Below are 20,000 nucleotides of genomic sequence, written 5' to 3'. Positions count from 1 at the left end.
ATAAAATATTGAATTGGGAATGGCTTATTACAAAATTTGAGAGGACTTTGCTCAAATGGGACCATAGATGGCTATCTTTGGGAGGTAGGTTAATTATGGTTCGAGCTATTTTTCAAGGAATCCCAGTGTTCTGGAAGCACATTGTCCAAATTCCACATGCTACCATAAAAAAATTGACTTTATTATAATGATTCTTTTGTGGTCTGGAACCGGTCCCCATAAAAAGATTCCACTTGTTGGGCTAAATCTCATCTCTAGACCATAAACCATGGGTGGTTGGGGAAAACGAAACATCAAAAGCTTCAATTAAGCACTCCTGACGACCAATCTATGGAGTATGTTTAGGGATAGAGGTCTCTGGCATTCCATCAGGATGGAAAAGTACATTTCCCAGGGTGTGCTAGAGGCATGGATATCAGCAGGAACCCCATTGAACTCCTGCATTTCAGTCATCTGGAGAAGCCTAAGGACTATGGTGCCATGGTTATGTAGCAACCTGCGCTGGGTCGTTGGGGATGGACATAAAATACAAGTGGGTTTGGATGCCATCAAAGGAATGTCGAGAAGCCATCTTCTATCTGCCCCATTAATCAATTTCCTCGTCCAGCAGGGGCTAAACAATCTGGCCAGTATTGGGAGGGGTCAATTGTTGCCTCAATCCTCCATTTTGTGGCCACATGCAAGTGATCTTGGGATTCCAGTGTTTATGGAGGTCGAATGGGAAGCATACAGAGGAAACCTTTATTAGTCTGGTATTTCTTTGTCCAAACAACCAAACAGACTAGAATGGGGAGGGAAAAAAATTTATGGCTGCATTGCAGCAGCGGAAGCATGTGAACACATTATTTCTTGTTCATTATCCCTTCCCTTTGTTGATCTAACTGATCCCATGTGGAGTTGGGGGGTCCCACTTAAGATCGTATGTTTCACATGGTTAACCCTCCATAATCATATTCTCACTTGGGACTCCCTTTTGAAGAAAGGTTTTATAGGTCCTGGCAGATGTTCACTTTGTAAGTTAGTGGCAGAGGATTGCTTACATCTATTCTACCTATTCCCTTTTTCCCAAGACATTTGGAAACGGGTGATTTCACTCTTGGGATTACAGATTGATGTGGACCATACTTCTGTGGCAGCTTGCATTAGTTCTTGGGAACAACAAAATCAGGCTTATAGAGTTGTTCCTCTCTATGTCTTCTAGAGTATTTGGCGTGCTTGAAACACATACATCTTTGAAGGATCCTCCCTAGACATATTTTTTATTTCCGTCCATATTGTGGCATATTTCATGGAGGTGGGGCCATGGTTCCCTAAGGTTTCTTCCCGATCTGCTATTTTTGTTGATCTAGCTAACATCTTTCCTATTTGTTTCTTTGATGGGGCCTCTGCTAATGGGTGATGCGGGTGTGGAGTCTCTCTCCATATTGACTCTCTTCTATCCTTTCACTTTAGATAATTCGGGGGTCTAGGCAACAATTGCAAGGCTGAGATGTTGGCATTGTGGGGAGCTTTACAAGTGGCGCTTTGGCTCAACATCGATAATATTTTGTTTGTTGGGGACTCCCTTTCCACGATCCGTTGTGTAAGGTCCCGCAGCTCCGGCATGAAGTGCGACGGTTAAAAGTGCGAGCTCCTTCGAGATATGTGATGGACAATGGGCATAAGGAGGGAAGGCAAGCACGTTTATATGGCGATGGACGTGTGTTAACACATATGGAGGCCGACATGATAACTTGGGGGCTTTTGCTATGGAACAAGGACATGGGAGAGGTCGGTTAGGCAAGCTACGACCTCCCCCTACAACGCATATATATTGTAAGGCGTTGGAACTGTTTTGGACATCATTCGATCATCCAACACTCACTCAACAAAAGAAGAAGTGCGTAGGACAAGTGAAGGCGCAACAAAGGAAGGAGGGCACAGATTTGGAGATGCGCCTGTTCTTGGGTGAAGCCGCACGGAAGTGAAACGTACCTCTTGGTTTTGGGTGAAGGGCGCGGGCAGGGTCGCCCGTTGGTTGGATAAGGGCGTGCAAGGGTGTGTGGCGCCTGCATTGTGCGATGACTTGGCACGGGTTCTTGGGTGGCTTGGGTGAGCGCCCGCCTGTCGTGCAAGTGTGCACAGTGACTTGGTGAAGTGTTGAGATTGTGAACAGAGGTGTGTCTCGGGTAGAGGCGCCCATGTGTGGCGACTTGGAGGCGCGCCCAAGTTGGGCAAACGACACGACCGTGAAGTGAAGGTTGGAACCGGAGGTCGTAGAGTTGGGCAGGCGGTACTACGTGTTGTTCACACGATTTGGGCATTTACCAAGAGTTGGCAAGTGGGACTGCGTGTGGGCAGGTGTACACGGTTTGGGCGTTTGCGACCAAACGAAAAGCGAACCGGCAAAGACGTGCAACAAGGTGAACGAAGAGTTGGTGAGTCGTGCGGCGACCGTGCGGAGGTGCCGACGAGCTGGGCAACCGAGTTTGCCAAAGTTGGAAATTTGGCTAAGTATAAATTTGGGGTTTCCCAAGGACTTAGCCTATACTCGGTAAAAGTAAAGATTGTATAATATATTGATATTCGGGCAGACTCATATTGCAGGGAGTTGCCCCTCCCTTTATACTGTTGTGCATTTCTCTTGTTTAATGTTGTTGATAATGAATGTGTATGGGTATTCATTGGTATAAAAGAACACATTAATAATACTTGGTTGCGAAACACAAACTAAGTAGGAAAAGTGGAATGTTAGGCGTAGTCCACGAACATAAGTATTGGTGAAAAGAAAGTGTTCGGTGGTGCCGCACCTCGCTATAAGCGGTTGAAAGACTACCGCAGGTGTAGGGGCGTGACAGTTGGTATTAGAGCTCGGTTGGAGCTGATGTTAGAGCAAGGTTGCTCATGACGAAGTGACAATGGAAGCAGGTACTTGCAGGTGAAGGAAGTTGGTTTCACACATAAGTGGAACAAGGGCCAGTTCATGATTGCAGGGAACTTGGCGAAGCTGGTGAATGGTGAAACATGTTTAGCAGGGGTGAAGCTTAGTGCTTGGGCCAAGCTGAACGACAAGGCATGGCAAGTTTGAAAGAATGCGAAGGGAAGCTCTTGCTTACCTTATACAAGTTGAAGAGGTTGAAAGAAGAGAATCCCCGGATTCGAAAAGAACTTGAAGTCTTCGAAAAAAATGTTGAGGACGAACTTCTTCAACTTGGTTGGACACTGGAGCAAGGTGAAGTTGCAAATTGCGCTATCAAGGAAGAGAAAGCTGTGATGATTGAGGATGTTGCAAATGTGACAGTGATGGAGGATGAACTTGAGATTGATCAAGTTGAACCAGGATCGTGCAGTTTGCAGACATGGATGGATGAGGATACTCATATGGAGGAGCCTCATGAGGATGAAGTGAGTATTGATACTTGTGTTTCACTTGAGCATTTGGTAGATGGACCATATGCAGGGAAGGGCAAAGCCAGTTTGCTGATGCAAGGGAGCATCTTACCATGGATGTCTATGATGAGACCTCGTATGGAGAAGCAAGGATTGTTGATTGTTGCAGGACTTGTTGGGGTTGTTTGTGACCTTATGGTAGAAGGTGCAAAGGCCCGTGACAAGGGAGGAACATGATGATCGTTGTGGAGGATTGGGTCATGCTTTAGCCATATGGAGAATTGGCTAAGTGCCCGGCATGACTCATGGACAAATTGGAGGGCATACACTTGAGATACTTGGGTGGACTTCTCATGGCTGAGACCAAGAGGTAGTCTTGGTGGAACCTTTAATGGGGGAGCTATGATGGAGAGACTCATGTGATGATGATATGGTTTGGTGACCGAGTTCACTAGACCAAAGATTGTCGACTTGGATGAGGATGACCGATTGTTGTGATGGGTCTACTTGGTTGGACTACATGGGCAACTTAGTCATGGACATCAGGTTGGAGACATGGAGCATGGCAGTCTTATGCAGGGACATGATGCAAGAGCACTTGTAGAGGTGTCATAGGGGCATCCAATGAGGAGTGCTAAGGCAAGGATGTTGTGCAGATGGATTTGCTAGCGTGACATGGAGACTTATTACTTATGAGCTGATGGAGAGGTTGTGCACTCTTATACAACAAGGCCATGGACTTGGATGGAATTGTGAGCAGACTATGGAGCATTCCTACTACATGGAGAGTTGAGGCATCTTGCAGAGACCTTTGGGCCGAGACTTGTATGCTTGCTAGGATGTTGGCTGGGGATGACTTATGGAGCTCATGATGACATGAGATTGTTGTGACTTTTGGGGACTTCATATATGGTGGACTTGGGGACACTTTGGAGCGATGGAGTTACAACGATGATGATGCCTTGGTAGCAACACTTAGGCATGGGTTGAGCCGAGACTCAACCACTTTTTACACATGGGAGCTGATTGATCTATGATCATGGGCAACACATGGATAGATGAGACAGGTGTATACTTGTTTCTATGGCAGACTTTAGGGATGACACATTGCAGATATGATGGAGGTTGCTTAATGGACCTGGATGTGGCACACCGAGAGTTGAAGATTGATGAGATGATCTCTTCATATGGAGGAGATACACATATGGATGATGTTGGGATAGATGTGGCTGATTTCATGCAGCACATTGACACTAAACATCATGGACAGCATGTTGCAGATGAGATGAGCGCTACTTCATGGACCTGAGCATGGCTTACACTTACATGGAGATGGACTCTTGATCGAGTTGAGGATGCGACGGGATGTCATGAGAAACGACTGGTGGTGGCATGAGGATGTGTAGTCCCATGGTTTGGGCGTGACAGTTGGATTAGCTACCCAATTAGTTCAGACATGGGGGAGCTCAGTGTACAGAATGATGTTGTTGTTGGGTTGACATGTTGACACATGGCAGAGATGTGTTAGCATTGTGTTGGAGTATCATGGTAGCAGTTCACATGAGGATGACACATGATGAGGTTGACACAAGATGTTGCAAGAAGCATGTAGCTTGAGATGGAGGGACCAGCCTTCCATGATGGAGAGTAGCATGTGGAGATTGTGACAAGGTGATCGATGGTCATGGATCGAGATGATCTTTGATGTATGACATACCGACAAGGTGTATACCTTGGTATGGTGATCTTGGTGACAGTTGGTTACCGGGGTGATGCATGATGGAGACGGTGGTTCTACATATGTTGCAGAGATGTTTGCAGTATGTGGAGGAGTTGACATCATGGATATTGATGATCTTGGTGGATGATATGTTGTCGAGGACGACAACGACTTCAGGTGGAGGAGGATGTAAGGTCCTACAGCTCCAGCATGAAGTGTGACGGTTAAAAGTGCAAGCTCCTTCGAGATATGCGATGGACAATGCGCATAAGGAGGGGAGGCAAACACGTTTATATGGCGGTGGATGTGTGTTAACACATATGGAGGCCGGCATGATAACTTAGGGGCTTTTGCGATGGAACAAGGGCATGGGAGAGGTCGGCTGGGCAAGCTACGACCTCCCCCTTCAACGCATATATATTGTAAGGCGTTGGAACTGTTTTGGACATCATTCGATCATCCAACACTCGCTCAACAAAAGAAGAAGTGCATAGGACAAGTGAAGGCGCAACAAAGGAAGGAGGGCGCAAATTTGGAGATGCGCCCGTTCTTGGGCGAAGCCGCACGGAAGTGAAGCGTACCTCTTGGTTTTGGGTGAAGGGCGTGGGCAGGGTCGCTCGCCAGTAGGAGAAGGGCGTGCACGGGTTTGTGGCGCCCGCATTGTGCGACGACTTGGCACGGGTTCTTGGGTGGCTTGGGTGAGCGCCCGCCCGTCGTGCAAGTGTGCACGGTGGGTGACTTGGTGAAGTGTTGAGATTGTGAACGGAGGTGTGTCTCGGGTAGAGGCGCCTGTGTGTGGCGACTTGGAGGCGCACCCAATTTGGGCAAACGACAAGATCGTGAAGCGAAGGTTGGAACTGGAGATCGTAGAGTTGGGCAGGCGGTACTACATGCTGTTCACACAATTTGGGCATTTGCCAAGAGTTGGCAAGTGGGACTTCGTGTGGGCAGGTGTACATGGTTTGGGCGTTTGCGACCAAACGAAGAGCGAACCAGCGAAGATGTGCAACAAGGTGAACGAAGAGTTGGTGAGTCATGCGGCGACCGTGCGGAAGTGCCGACGAGCTGGGCAACCGAGTTTGCCGAAGTTGGAAATTTGGCTAAGTATAAATTTGAGGTTTCCTAAGGACTTAGCCTATATTTTGTAAAAGTAAAGATTGTATAATATATTGATATTCGGGCAGACTCATATTGTAGGGAGTTGTCCCTCCCTTTATACTGTTGTGCATTTCTCTTGTTTAATGTTGTTGATAATGAATGTGTATGGGTATTCATTGGTATAAAGGAACACATTAATAATACTTGGTTGCGAAACACAAACTAAGTAGGAAAAGTGGAATGTTAGGTGTATTTCACGAACATAAGTATTGGTGAAAAGAAAGTGTTCGGTGATGCCGCACCTCGCTATAAGCGGTTGAAAGACTACCGCAGGTGTAGGGGCGTGACACGTTGGATACAAAACCGTTTTGTTTTACAGGTCTCAACCCTCCTCAATTAGATGCAAAGTATCTTAGATCTCGAGGCTCTCTTCTAAGAGGTTTCCTTTCAACAGATCTATAGAGAGCAGAATGTTGATCTTGATGCCCTCTCCAAGCGTGCTCTCTCACTTTTGCCTAGCTACATGTTTTTTGAACAGATCATGGACGAATCTATTTGTAGTGAGGGCTCTTTTACTTTTGTTTGATTACACTCTGTTTTTTTCTTGTGGCCTTCATTGCCTTTCAAGTGGCAGTTCCATGTTTTCTACCTTAGTTATGATTCTCTTTCTATATTTCTTACAATTTCCCTTGATGGTATGTTTGTGGAGCATAATATTGTATGATGTGTTGGAGAACATTACAGTTATGTTTTTTGTCGAAAATGAAACAAGGGTCTTTTTCCTTGGCCCATGATAAGATGACTATATGTAATATTAAGCAAGGTTTAAAGTATACTAGAACTATGAATATGTAAAACATTTCATCTATATATGAAAATGTTTAAGTTTTTTCTTCTTAAAAAAACAAATCCAAAAATTGACATATTCTGCACAATTTATTCATTAATAAATCCAAAAATTGACATATTCTTCACAATTTATTCATTAATAGGGCTATAGCTCCAGAAATATTTGTTGCCATCGTTAAATCACTTACCACTGGTTCTTGGCTACTTGCGCAAAGTTATCATTAACACCACTTGAGCACAGCACAAACTCAGATAGTACCTCCGGACAAGATATCGAGAACATGGGAGCTTGCTTTTCAACTAAGGCCAGCAAGTTTTCCAGCGTGCCATTTGGACACAGTCCCGCAGGCATAGAGGTAGATGAAGTCAAGCTGCGTTGTGCGTTGAAATGACAGCGAGTTCGGTTCTGAATGGCTATTCTTCATGTTTACAGTGTAGCTCCCTCTGTTGAAAATAGTGGAAATTTTCACGGGTTTGGGAACCCATCAAATGTTTAGTGTGCAGACAAGACAAGAGAAACCATTAAAAGAATCATGTGAATCAATGGATGGCTTGGTGTGGGTTTGCGCTGGAGCAAACTGAATTAATTTTGATAGCCTCAGTTTCACTTGTATAAAAGCTTCTCGAAGTGTCGATATGTCCGAGCGGTTAAGGAGACAGACTTGAAATCTGTTGGGCTGCGCCCGCGTAGGTTCGAACCCTCCTGGCGACGTTATTTTGATGTCTAACGCTCATGGCAATTTCAAGGGGGACGGTTAACTCGTCTGTGAGAACTCCATGAATAATTGCCAATCTATCTGTTACTGCTCTAATCTTTTCCTAGGCCTCCTTCCTTTAATGTACAGAAAAACTTGTTTCGAACTCATTCAATCACACCACCAGGGGATGCGAGGTTCATGGCGCTGCATTTCGGGTTTTGATCGAAGGATTCGTGGCCTTCAAGAGTTTTCTGCTCGAGTGTTTGAAAACGCAAGGGTTTGTGTATGTAGGCTTCCAAAAGGTCTTCCGAACCCTCACGAAAGCAGATAGCAGCGCTACATCAAGCGTCTTCTTCGAATATCTTCAGCATCTGCCATTGATTAAGAAGCACTCTCTTCACATATCCTCCACGAATCAAATTTTACATGTGAATTCCGTTGATTTCCATGCCATTTCAGACCTTTAAATGTGAATTCCATTGATTTCCATGCCATTTCAGACCTTAAATTTAATAAACTTAATCTTAGATTGATGCACATTCTTCTACAGTTTTGATCAACATACGCATATTTTCCAATATATAGAAGTCCGAGTTACAATGCTCGGCCAAGGAGAGGGCATTACTGTAAAAGAAGCCCGAGTTAGAGCCGTCCACTAGAGAGAGGGAGAGGGAATTACTGGAAAAGAAGCCCTCCCCCTAGTTCCAGGGGGAAGTTACGGTGGTCGGTCGAGAACTGATCCTACAAGCCTATTGGTTCACGATATCAGTCGGGATTACATGGATATTTTTCACGCAACATCGATTCCTTTAAAGATTACAAAATTTGAAGTAGGTTTTAAGGGAAATCAATTCAATTTGTTCTTAACAGAGTAAAATATAAGTATTTTGAAGGTACCAGTTTGTTGGTTTTGATAGACTCTCAAATTTAATCAGTTTTAGAGGTAAATTAGGCCAAACTGTTCTGAACGGACACTGAGATGGTCAGCGTTTAAACCATTCTTAAAAAAATATCAAGGACTTCGAATTGAGGAAATTCCTTCATTGTCGTAATTTGCAGGTGGAAACATTCAATTCATGTATTCTTTTGCTTAAAAACTGATCAAGATGTTAAACCTTCAAGTCATTTTATTGTATGCCTTTGAAATTTTGAAATAGTGTGAAGATGATGATGTACCTATGCGTTAAAAATATGTTTGTGTTTTTTTTACCTTTTCAGTGCTGGGATTTTATTGAGAAAAATGATGTGTGTTTTTTTTTTCTCTCTTCTCGGTGAAATTGTATGGGACTCGCATTTGGGTTCATTTATTATTATTAGAAAACAATATAACTCTGATAAATTATGGTACGGTGTGTTTAGGTAGATTTTTCTTTTAATTGGTATATATAAATTGTGTTTTGAAAATAATGTAATGTCGAAAGTATATAATTAATGATTTTTATTTAAAAAAATAATAATTTAAATAATAAAATTTTGGTATTATATAAAAAATGATTAGAAGTTTTAGTTGGATGAATGGCTTAAAATTGTTTTTTGTTTGGCTAAGAGTTCGTATTTCTTAGAAGTAACGAAACAGGTTAACTGTTCAAACCTTTCATTTGGTCGGAGTGAAAGTCTGCCCCTTGCATCTAGTCGGAGTAAAAGTCTGCCCCCTTATGGACAACCAACCAGTAATTCTAGATAGCTTGGTTTTCTTGAATAACATGAATCAGCCTACATCAAGTGATGACTATCCTACTATTAATTTGACAAGTAAACTATGATAAATTTTGATTTATTCTAGTAAATAGCTTGTTGAATAGTAGAAACTATCATAATTATTAAATTAGGTTGAGTTATCACATACTTCAAACTAGTTGTGACTTGTTAATAGTAGAAATTGTTAAGATTATTAAATTGAGTTGGGTTGTCACATACTACAAAGTAGTTGTGGCTTGTTGAATAATAAAAACTATCAAAATTAAGTTGTGGCTTGTTGAATAATAGAAACTATCAAAATTATTAAATTGGGTTAGGTGGTCACATACCACAAAGTGACTTGTTGAATAATAGAAACTATCAAGATTATTAAAGTAGGTTGGGTTGTCACGTGCTACAAAGTGTTCATATATCTTTGATAGAAAGTGGATGCTTGATATATTAACAACAAAAGAGAGTGGATGCTTGATGTATTAACAATCTTAAAAAGATTATTATAAAACTATGTTAAAATAAAGTATAAAAGCATGTAATTTTACTTACCATTAATGGTGCAGCAATGATAAAGCTATTAATATGACAAATTTGACTTTATGCAAATATTTTGCCAATTGCTCTTCTGGGTAAGTTATGCCAATAGGAGTTTTATCATGATTTTTTAACCGGTTCGTCCTTTCCAGTTTAATCCAGCATTCATGCTGTGCGGATCTCACCATCGTTCTTTCCGGTTTAATCCATCATTCATGCTGTGCAGATCTCACCAGTGTTCTTTCCAGTTTAAGCCATCATTCATACTGTGCGGATCTCTCCAGCAATGGTGAGATCACAGGCGTTAAAAGAAATCGAGTTACCTTTGTGCCCTGGGTTTTTCAGGGAAGAATGAACAACAGATTTTATATTAAATAAAACCAGTGCCCTGAGTTTTTCAGGGAAGAAAGAACAATGGATTTTATATTAAATAAAACCAGTTACTTTTGTGCCCTGAGCTTTTAGGACGAAAAAGCATAATTGTATTTATATAAAAAATATAAACATAGCATATAAGTACAAACATAGCATAATTGTGCCTTGAGCTTATCTATGTATCTATCTATTAATCACAGTTTAGTTGAATTTTTTTTATTTTTCTGTTTCTTCTGAATGATGTTTTTACGACGTAGAATCACTCAGTTTATAAAGGTGTTAGAATTTTTTTTATTTTTTCTGTTTCTTCTGAATGATGTTTTTACGACGTAGAATCACTCAGTTTATAAAGGTTTTTACTTGATAACGGGTGTACATGTGTTGCCTGTTTTGAAAAGAAGAGTGTTGCCTGTTACCATAAGAAAAGTGTTGCATTTTTTCTGTTGAGAATAACCATGCTTATGTTAGAAATTAATGGAGAATAGGTTACTTAGTTATGATTTCTTCTTTATTTGACATTCAGTTCCTATTAATTAGGAATCTGTTTTCTGCTTATGTATCTATTTAATTCCTGATGATTAATGAATAAGTGAAGCGAATGCATTTGCTGGAGGGAGCTCCTGGTGATCTGCACCTGTGAGCTCCCGTGTGTTTGTCTACACTTTTGTCTTCTGCATTTTTTATCATGGTATCGGAGCAATAGGTCAGAGGCCTGTGTGTTGTGTGGTTGCCTCTTTTGTGATGAGATCGTAACAGCCCTTCAAGGAGATCGGAAGCATTTCTTTTGTAGATCGGCGCACTGGAGGTTGACAGTCGAGATTGTTTCAACGTGGCAGAAACTCTTCTTCTTCTGTTTGGCATCTTCTGCCTTGGCGGCGTGGAGTTGCCTTCAACCTAGTCGTGAAGGAGACCAGGATCACCAGGAGGACGGATCGTATAGGGATCACAGTGAGATTGCCCATGGTGTAGCAATTTCGGTGTGGATCGTTTCAGCAGTGGAACATGTGTGGAGAAGCATTTGTTGAATTGGGTTGCGAGTAGAAATTAGCTGAGCTTCATGTCATCTTGTTTCGCTAATAGTCTTCTGAATTTGGTTGTGTATTGTCAGGTCGTATGATCTGAAATCCTTGTTGGGGAGATTGGGGTGTAATTAATTCACCTTGTGAAGAAATTGGGGGTGGGATTCGATCTCTTATTCTCATGTTGCATATTGGATTGTGAATTTTGTTGATAATTCTCAGGCTGTATGATCTGAGATCCCTGTGTGAGGGCGATTGAGATATAATTGATTTATTTTCTGAAGAAATTAGGGCTAGGATTCGATCTGCTGCAACAGCTGTGGAGGAAAGTTGGAGGGTTTCTTCGTTGAGAGTGCGGAGAGACGAAAATAAGTCCAATCAAGGAGAAGCAAGGTCTGTCAAGTTGTAGCAACACGGCTATTACCAAAATTCATTTCCTTCTCGATCTCCATAACACCAGCACTCAAGGTCAGGGTTGAATTTGTGGTTGAGTCTCTTGTGTGTTTGATCACCGTTGAGAGGAGCGCTTGCAAAAGAAGAAAGAGAATTTAGAATCAAGCGAGGATCCACTACTGCGTGTAGCTTGTCAAGTACATTATAAGGAGTAGCCAGAGTGTGTGAGGTGGTGAGCGTGGAGCTCCGTAGTTGGTGCTGGATTTCAGAAGGAGATAGCTGCAAGTCGACCTCTTTGGTCTCATTGACTATTTTCGTGGGCCGAAAGTGGAGCAGGGAAGGTCGAGACCAGTGCTTCCAGATCGAGATCGGTCAGTTGTGTGAGTTCTGTGCCGCGTTGTGCACGTTATGCTCCTTTTCTCATGGCTCGGCACTTGTATGTGCACATTTGTGTATTGAATTGATAATCGTTGCTTGGTGGCTGATATCCACAGATCCATCGTCGGACTGGTGATTGCTTTGCTCGTAATTCAACCATATTCTATTTGTTGCGAGGGTTGTTCTTTTTTTAAGTTGCCGGGTAGCCTGTTTTTTTTCAAAGATGAATTCTCAAATGGCAGATTATTTAAATGAAAGCAGCAAATTGGATGGTTCCAATTACATAAATTGGAAATTTAAGCTTCAGACTTTGCTTGAAGGTCAGAATACCTACAGCATTGTCATCAGTGATGAAAGTAAGCCAACTGTTGCAAATGGTGGAACGAATGCAACAACTCAAGAATGGGAGAAAAGGGAGCTGAAGGCAAAGGTCCTACTAAAATTGTCAGTTAAAGATTGCATCATCCCTCATATTCGGGATTGCAAGACAGCGAATGAGATCTAGACAACTCTCAAAGACATGTATGAAATCAAGAACACCAGCCGAACCTTGTTCCTCAGGAAGAAGATCCTCTCAATCAAGATGGAGGAGAATGAGTCTGTTTCGTCATTCTTATCTCGGATAAAGGAAGTTAAAGATAAACTATCTGATATCGGTCAAACCGTGGCAAATGATGATCTGGTGACAATCACCATGAACGGTATGACAGATGACTATCAGATGTTTATAACTGGATTGAATGCAAGGGAAAAGCCTCCAAGTTTTGAAGAGCTTACTAGAATTTTGCTACATGAAGAGGAAAGGAGGTCGTCTCTCAAGCCTCAAGATCCAGATCTTGCATTGATAACAAAGTTCAAGGCAAAAGGGAGAGCAATGGCTGATCAGAGGAGGGGCAACACATCAGAAATGACACCATAAGGTATGACCTCGTATAGAAATGACTCTGCTCCTGAATGTTTTTATTGTGGTAAGAGAGGCCATATTGCTAAATTTTGTCGCAAGAAGAAGGCAAATCAAGAGAGGTACAATCAGAAAAGGCATGCAGGTCATTTGGCAGATGCAGATGCAGATACAGACCCAGATCAGAATCTGGATGTTAGACTATTTATGGCCGAGGGTGACACTGCTACTGAGGAGGATGAATCAGATATTTGGATCATGGATTCTGGAGCCTCCTCTCATATGTCAGGTAAAAAGCAATGGTTCAGAAATTATAAAGAATCCAACACTGGAGTAAAAGTCTATCTTGGAGATAATAGTGGGTACGAGATCAAGGGACATGGAGATGTCCTTGTTACTCTGCCTGATGGTAAGATTAGGAATATATCTGATGTGTGGTATGTTCCTGGCATTAAGAAGAACCTGATTTCTGTGTCTAGGATTACAGATCAGGACCTCAAGGTAGAATTTTTTAAATCTTATTGCATTATTAAAGATTTGTTGGATCAGATGAAGCCCATTGCTACAGGTATCCGCATAGGAGGACTCTACAAGTTGGATGTGAAAAGTACGCCTCAGCAAGCCTTGATGACGTCAAATAAGTCTGCAAATGAAGACGGACTCTACAAGTTGGCTCAAGAAATAAATACCCCAGAAGTTTCTTCTATATGTGAAGACAATATGCCTTGTATTCAGCGACGCGCCTCGAATTTGGGGTTAAGCCGTTCAATGGATTCCAGAGTCGGAGAGGTCAGAAAGGTTCATGTCGTGTATTTCTTGAGCAGAGGAGGCCAGCTCGAGCATCCGCATTTGATTAAAGTTCAGCAAACAACTTTAAACGGCTTGAGACTCAGAGATGTAAAGCGATGGTTGTCGAAAGTGCGAGGAGATGATATGCCGGATTCGTTCTCCTGGTCATATAAACAGAAATACAAAAGCAGTTATGTTTGGCAAGACTTTCGCGATGACGATCTTATCACGCCTATTAGTGACAGTGAATATGTTCTCCAAGGGTCAGAGATCTTACCGTCTCGAGATACAAACAGGTGTTCATGTGACTGCCAAATGCCGGAACGGAATCGCCTGCAGTCGGGAGAACTCCGAAGCGGTGATGAGCAATCGCAATACTCAGATCTGATGTTAGAATTAGATTTTCCTCTACACCAGCAAATTTACGAGGCTTTAGAGAGTCCATACACGGAACTTCCGCCACATAAAGCCCTTCAGAATCATGACGAAAGCGAAGAGAGCGGGCCGAGTGGTGACTATTCTATATGTGAAGACGGAAATGAGTCTGCCTTTGTGGACATTAAGCCGGTCGATGATGTTGTTAAGGCCAAACCTGTGGACACCCCTATTGAGGTCGATGGTGGGACAGACGATTGTTACAAAACAGAGGATGGCGCCGGACAGTTTGACAAACAATTGTCTGCACTAGAATCATATCTTGGGTTGTCTGAGTATTCTATTGCTAAAGCAAATCCGTGTATAGAAGATGCAGCACCTTATGAAATTCCTGATAAAGAAGCAGTAGCAATGATTGAAGAATCCCCTACAAATGTAGCAATGCTCTCAAGTCCTGGTGCTGATGACTGTGGTCATGGTGCTTCTTCTTGGAGCATGGATTGCTCTACTATAGTGAAAGTCATAACAATACATATAAGCTCTGCTATTTTGGCGGCAAAAAGTCCTTTCTTTTACAAACTTGTTTCAAATGGCATGCGGGAGTCCGAACAACGAGATGTCACTCTACGTATAAGTGCCTCAGAAGAAGCGGCTCTAATGGAGCTACTGAACTTCATGTACAGTGGAACAGTAACAACAAATACTGCTTCTGCATTGCTCGATGTATTAATGGCTGCAGATAAATTTGAGGTGGCTTCTTGTATGCGTCATTGCAGCAGGTTGTTAAGGAATTTGTCTATGACACCAGAATCTGCATTACTGTATCTGGAACTTTCATCTAGTGTTCTCATGGCAGATGCAGTTCAACCGCTAACTGATGCAGCTAGAAGTGCGTCTGATATTGTGCTTACTGAGCCAGGGCTGAGTGTTATTATTAGTGTTGTTTTAATAAGAAGGACACAGGAACTACAATTCACTAAGCCACCAGGAAGACTGAAGTTTGATCTGTTTAGGGACATTTTAGGTGTGTTTAAAAATCCCTTTCTCCATTAAGGGGGGATGTTAGAAATTAATGGAGAATATGTTACTTAGTTATGATTTCCTCTTTATTTGACATTCAGTTCCTATTAATTAGGAATCTGTTTTCTGCCTATGTATCTATTTAATTCCTGATGATTAATGAATAAGTGAAGCGAATGCATTTGCTGGAGGGAGCTCCTGGTGATCTGCACCTGTGAGCTCCCGTGTGTTTGTCTACACTTCTGTCTTCTGCATTTTTTATCAGCTTATAGGGTTTAGCAATTAGGAATCTATTTAAGATACGGTCCAGTGCAAGCAGCTTTTCCAATAATGTCAAAACCTAGTCCTACAGCAATGACTTTCACATTCAACTCCATCAAAATCACAATTGGCAGCTCCTCATCAAACATAGCAAATTGCCATCGTACACCAACCAAAGACGTCATCCGGCCACAAGTAGTAAACTAAATGAAGTAGCAGCAGAAACCTTCCCAACTTATTGTTCACTGTCAACAATATTATCAGAGTCAGGGCAATCAACAATTATAAAAATGGATTTTGCAACAGCAGGCAGTGCCGGGCTTTCAGCAGAACATATTGTCGTCACCACAACCTCAAGTGATAATTCAGCAACAGAACCAACCACGACATTTATCCTTAAGTTCCCATCATGCTCAACATGCTATAAAGTAGAATATTCACCACTTGTGGCAACAACCACTATTCAGGTGTTTGGTCAACTGGCAACTGTAGCAAGTCAGCAGTTATCTTGAAACCACCACCAAAAGGTGATAAAGCAACATCAACTTTCGCTAACAGCAGTTAATGAATCAACTTCAACTACATTATGATTATCAACAAAAGCAGTGCCACTTAGTACAGAGTAATAAACTTTCCGAGCAACAGCAAACTGATCTCAGAGGCCATCTTCCCTGAAGTCACTTCAAATAGATGAAATATGAACATAATTGAAAAGAAGGAGATGTAGCTCACAGGTGTGGCCTGCACCTGGAGACTACACTCACAAAATAGAGAGATCACTCTTGTACACTCTATTGCCATCAATGAAAAGATTACATCATTAAATACAACTCTGGAAATCATGAAGTGGCAACCACACTCCTAAACTCTAGGATCAAATCCTAAACTAAGGAGATACATTACAACTATGTAACCATTTCTCCATTAATACAAAATAATATTAATTATCTTCAACTCCCCCCCCACCTTAATGAAGAAAGGGTTCTCCTAAACTCCTAACATCCCTCTAAACAATACAAATTTCACTGGTGCAAGAGGCTTTGTAAAAATATCAGCCATATTGTCACAAGTTTTACAATATTCAATAACAATTTCTTTTGACTGTACTTTCTCTCTGATAAAATGGAGCTGAGTGTCTATATGTTTGGTGTTTTTATGGAACACTGGATTGTGTGCCAATTTAATGGTGCTCTGGTTGTCACTTTTGTTGGAAGTAGAATTCTTTTGTTCTTTTCCTGCATCATTAAGAAGCCTTCTCAACCAGATCGCTTCACACGTCGTTGCACACAATGCTTGATACTCAGCGTCACACAATGACAAGGCTACAGTACTTTGCTTCTTACTGCTCCATGCTATGACCTCGGATCCTATGTTGAATGCGTAACCTATGATGGACCTCCGATCATCCAAGTTACTTGCCCAGTCTGAGTCTGAAAAACCTGCTAGAGTAACATCAGATGTGTCAGTGTATAAAATACCATAATTAATAGTACCACAAAGATACCTCAACACGTTTTTTGCTACTACCCAGTGACTTTCAAGCGGTTTTGACATGAATTGGCTCAACACACTAACAGAGTATGCCAAGTCAGGTCTGGTTGTTGTAAGATATATCAAGTTGCCAACCAGCTGTCTGTACATTGTAGCATCAACCTCTTTAGTGCCATTGTCACTGCTCAACTTCAGATTCTGCTGCAAAGGTGTCGCTGCTGATCTACACTGATCCATACCAAACTTTTGCAACAGATTTCTGGCATACTTCCCTTGGGTAAGAAAAGTTTGCCCAGTACCTCTGCATACTTCTAATCCCAAACAGTAATGAAGACTTCCGAGATCTTTCATCTCAAAAACTTGTGCCATAAGCCTTTAGATTCCTCTGATTAAATCATCTGCATCTCCTGTTATAATCATGTCATCCACATACAAAGAAATCAAAGTAATATGCCCCTGATTATTGTACTTGGTATACAAATTTGGGTCATTTAAACTTCTATGAAAGCCATGCTCTAAAAAGAAAGAATCAACTTTTTCGTACCAAGGCCTGGGTGCTTGCTTTAAACCATATAAAGCCTTTTTCAATCTACAAACAAGATGTTCTTGCCCCTGCTTTACAAATCCTTCTGGCTGTACTAAGTAAATTTCCTCTTTTAAATCACCATTTAAAATTGCAGACTTAACATCAAGCTGGTGTAATTCCCAATTACATTTAGTAGCTAAAGAAATAAGCATTCTGATTGTATTTAACTTTGCTACAGGTGCAAAAGTATCATCAAAATCTATACCTTCCTGCTGTGAATATCCTTTTGCAACCAGCCTAGCTTTTAATTTCTCTATACTTCCGTCTGCATTCATTTTTGGTTTAAATAGCCATTTACCTCCTATGGGTGTTTTATTCTTAGGCAGCTCAACTAAATCCCAAGTATCATTTCTAAGAATTGATTCCATCTCTTCATTCATTACAGCCCTCCACTCCTTAAATTGACTATCTTCTTTGTAATTAGTGGGCTCTACAATGTTCAAAACATTTGACATTAAAGCATAGTCTCTCAATTTTAGTGGCTTTTGAGTCTTCCTACCTGATCTCCTTGGTAGGGGACTTACCTCAAATTTGTTTCCTTCTGCTTTAACTGGGCTTGCATTATCACCTTCTTGTTGTTCTTCTTTTTGCTCTTCTTTCTGCTCCTGCTCTCTTTCATCCTCGCTGCTTTCCTCTAACAACAATGGAATGTGCCAATCATCACCAACGTCATCTTTCCCTTCCTGTACCTGTTCATGAAACACTACATCCCTGCTTGCAAATGTCTTACGAGACTCAGGATTGAATAATTTATATGCTTTAAATTATGTTCCATAACCAACAAAGATGCATCTAACTGCTTTAGGGTCTAATTTATTCCTATCAACTTTGGGTATATGGGAAAATTCTTTTGACCCAAATACTCTTAGATGGTTTACTGCTGGTTTAAATCCATATAGAACTTCAAAAAGGGTTTTGAAGCCAAGATACCTGGTAGGACTTCTGTTCTTCAAATATACAGCAATGTTAATAGCCTCTGCCCAAAAACTATTAGACATACCCTTACCTTGTAACATGCTCCTTGCGCACTCCACCAAGGTTCTGTTTTTGCGCTCTGCAACTCCATTCTGCTGTGGTGTGTGTGGCACTGTATACTGCTGAACAATCCCGTGAGATTTGCAGAATTTCACGAATTCCCTTAGCTTGTATTCTCCCCCTTGATCAAATCGGAGAATTTTTATACTCTTACCAAACTGTTTTTCCACCAAGGTTTTAAATTCTATAAAGCACTAGAAAGTCTGACTTTTATTATTCAGAAAATAAACCCATGAATATCTAGTGCAGTCATCAGTAAATAACAGAAAATAATATGCTCCTCCTAGCGACCTTGTCTGCATAGGTCCACATACATCAGTGTGCACTAGTTCTAAAATATCTGTTTCCTTCCTCCTATCATGCACAAGAAATTGTTCTTTATGCATTTTTCCTAAGGCACAACCATCACAATTTAACTAAATATTACAAAAGATAGGGAGCCCCTCAACCATACCTTTCTTCTGCAATAACATGAGGTCATGCAAATTCAAGTGACCGAATCTCTTATGCCAGAGTTGTTCGACTGTCGATCCTCCTGCAACCATGGCTTGCTTTGGTATACTTTTTGCATCCAGTTTGTATAGGCTTCCAACTCGCATGCCTGTTGCAACTATTTCATTCCTGCAATCCTTTATCACACAATGAGTCTTGAAGAACTCGACTTGCATATCTTGATCAGCCATCATGGATACAGATATCAGATTTTTCTTAATTCCAGGTACATATAAAACATTTTTAAGGTGACTAATTTTTCCATTTGGTAACTTGACTGAAATCACCCCATAACCTTTAATCTCGTATCCACTATCATCTCCTAGGTATATTTTTGATCCATTTATACTTTCTTCAAGACTATCAAAAAATTCCTTTTTACCTGTCATGTGAGAGGATGCTCCGGAATCGACATACCAAATATCGTCCTCATTAGATGCTGAAAGGGCACAGTCGACTGTGAACAATCAAAATTCATGACTGAAGTCTTTATCTTCTTCTTCAACAAAGTATCCTCTGTGCTTTGCATTTGCCTACTTCCTCTTTGCATCATCAGCCTGCTTCTTATAACATTCACTCTGTATATGACCCTTCTTTCCACAATAATAACATTTCTTTTCAGAATGATTTGCAAGCATACCTTTATGTGAATGTGAATTCTTATGTGATGTTCCTCCTTTTTGCTTTGATTGCTGCTGTGACTGCTTTCCTCTGAATGATCGTCGTTTCTCCATCAGCGCAAGATCATCATTCTGGGGGTTCAGGTTCTGCCGCCGCTCCTCCTCTTGCAGCAAGATCCCTGTCAGATCTTCAAATGTGGGCGCTTTCTCCCTTGCCGCCAATCCAGTAACAAACATTTGAAATTCATCACGCATCCCGCTCAGTGTGATTGAGACGAGATCAGAGTCAGACACTGTCTCTCCGA

General features: G+C 41.5%; 1 non-coding gene across 1 annotated transcript; it reads left to right on the top strand.

The window, feature by feature from the left end:
• The first annotated feature begins 7,666 nt into the window (after nucleotides 1–7,666).
• Nucleotides 7,667–7,748, top strand: TRNAS-UGA (transfer RNA serine (anticodon UGA)). The gene has a single exon. It is a non-coding gene; the product is annotated as a tRNA-Ser (tRNA).
• The last annotated feature ends 12,252 nt before the right edge of the window (nucleotides 7,749–20,000 follow it).

The sequence above is a fragment of the Pinus tabuliformis genome, chromosome 3_2, assembly GCF_031772625.1.
Source record: "Pinus tabuliformis cultivar Carrire ecotype Pingquan chromosome 3_2, CPIR1, whole genome shotgun sequence".
In the NCBI taxonomy this organism is placed as follows: domain Eukaryota; kingdom Viridiplantae; phylum Streptophyta; class Pinopsida; order Pinales; family Pinaceae; genus Pinus; species Pinus tabuliformis.
Note: the sequence above shows the minus strand (reverse complement) of the source record. Positions and strands in the feature narration are given on the sequence as shown.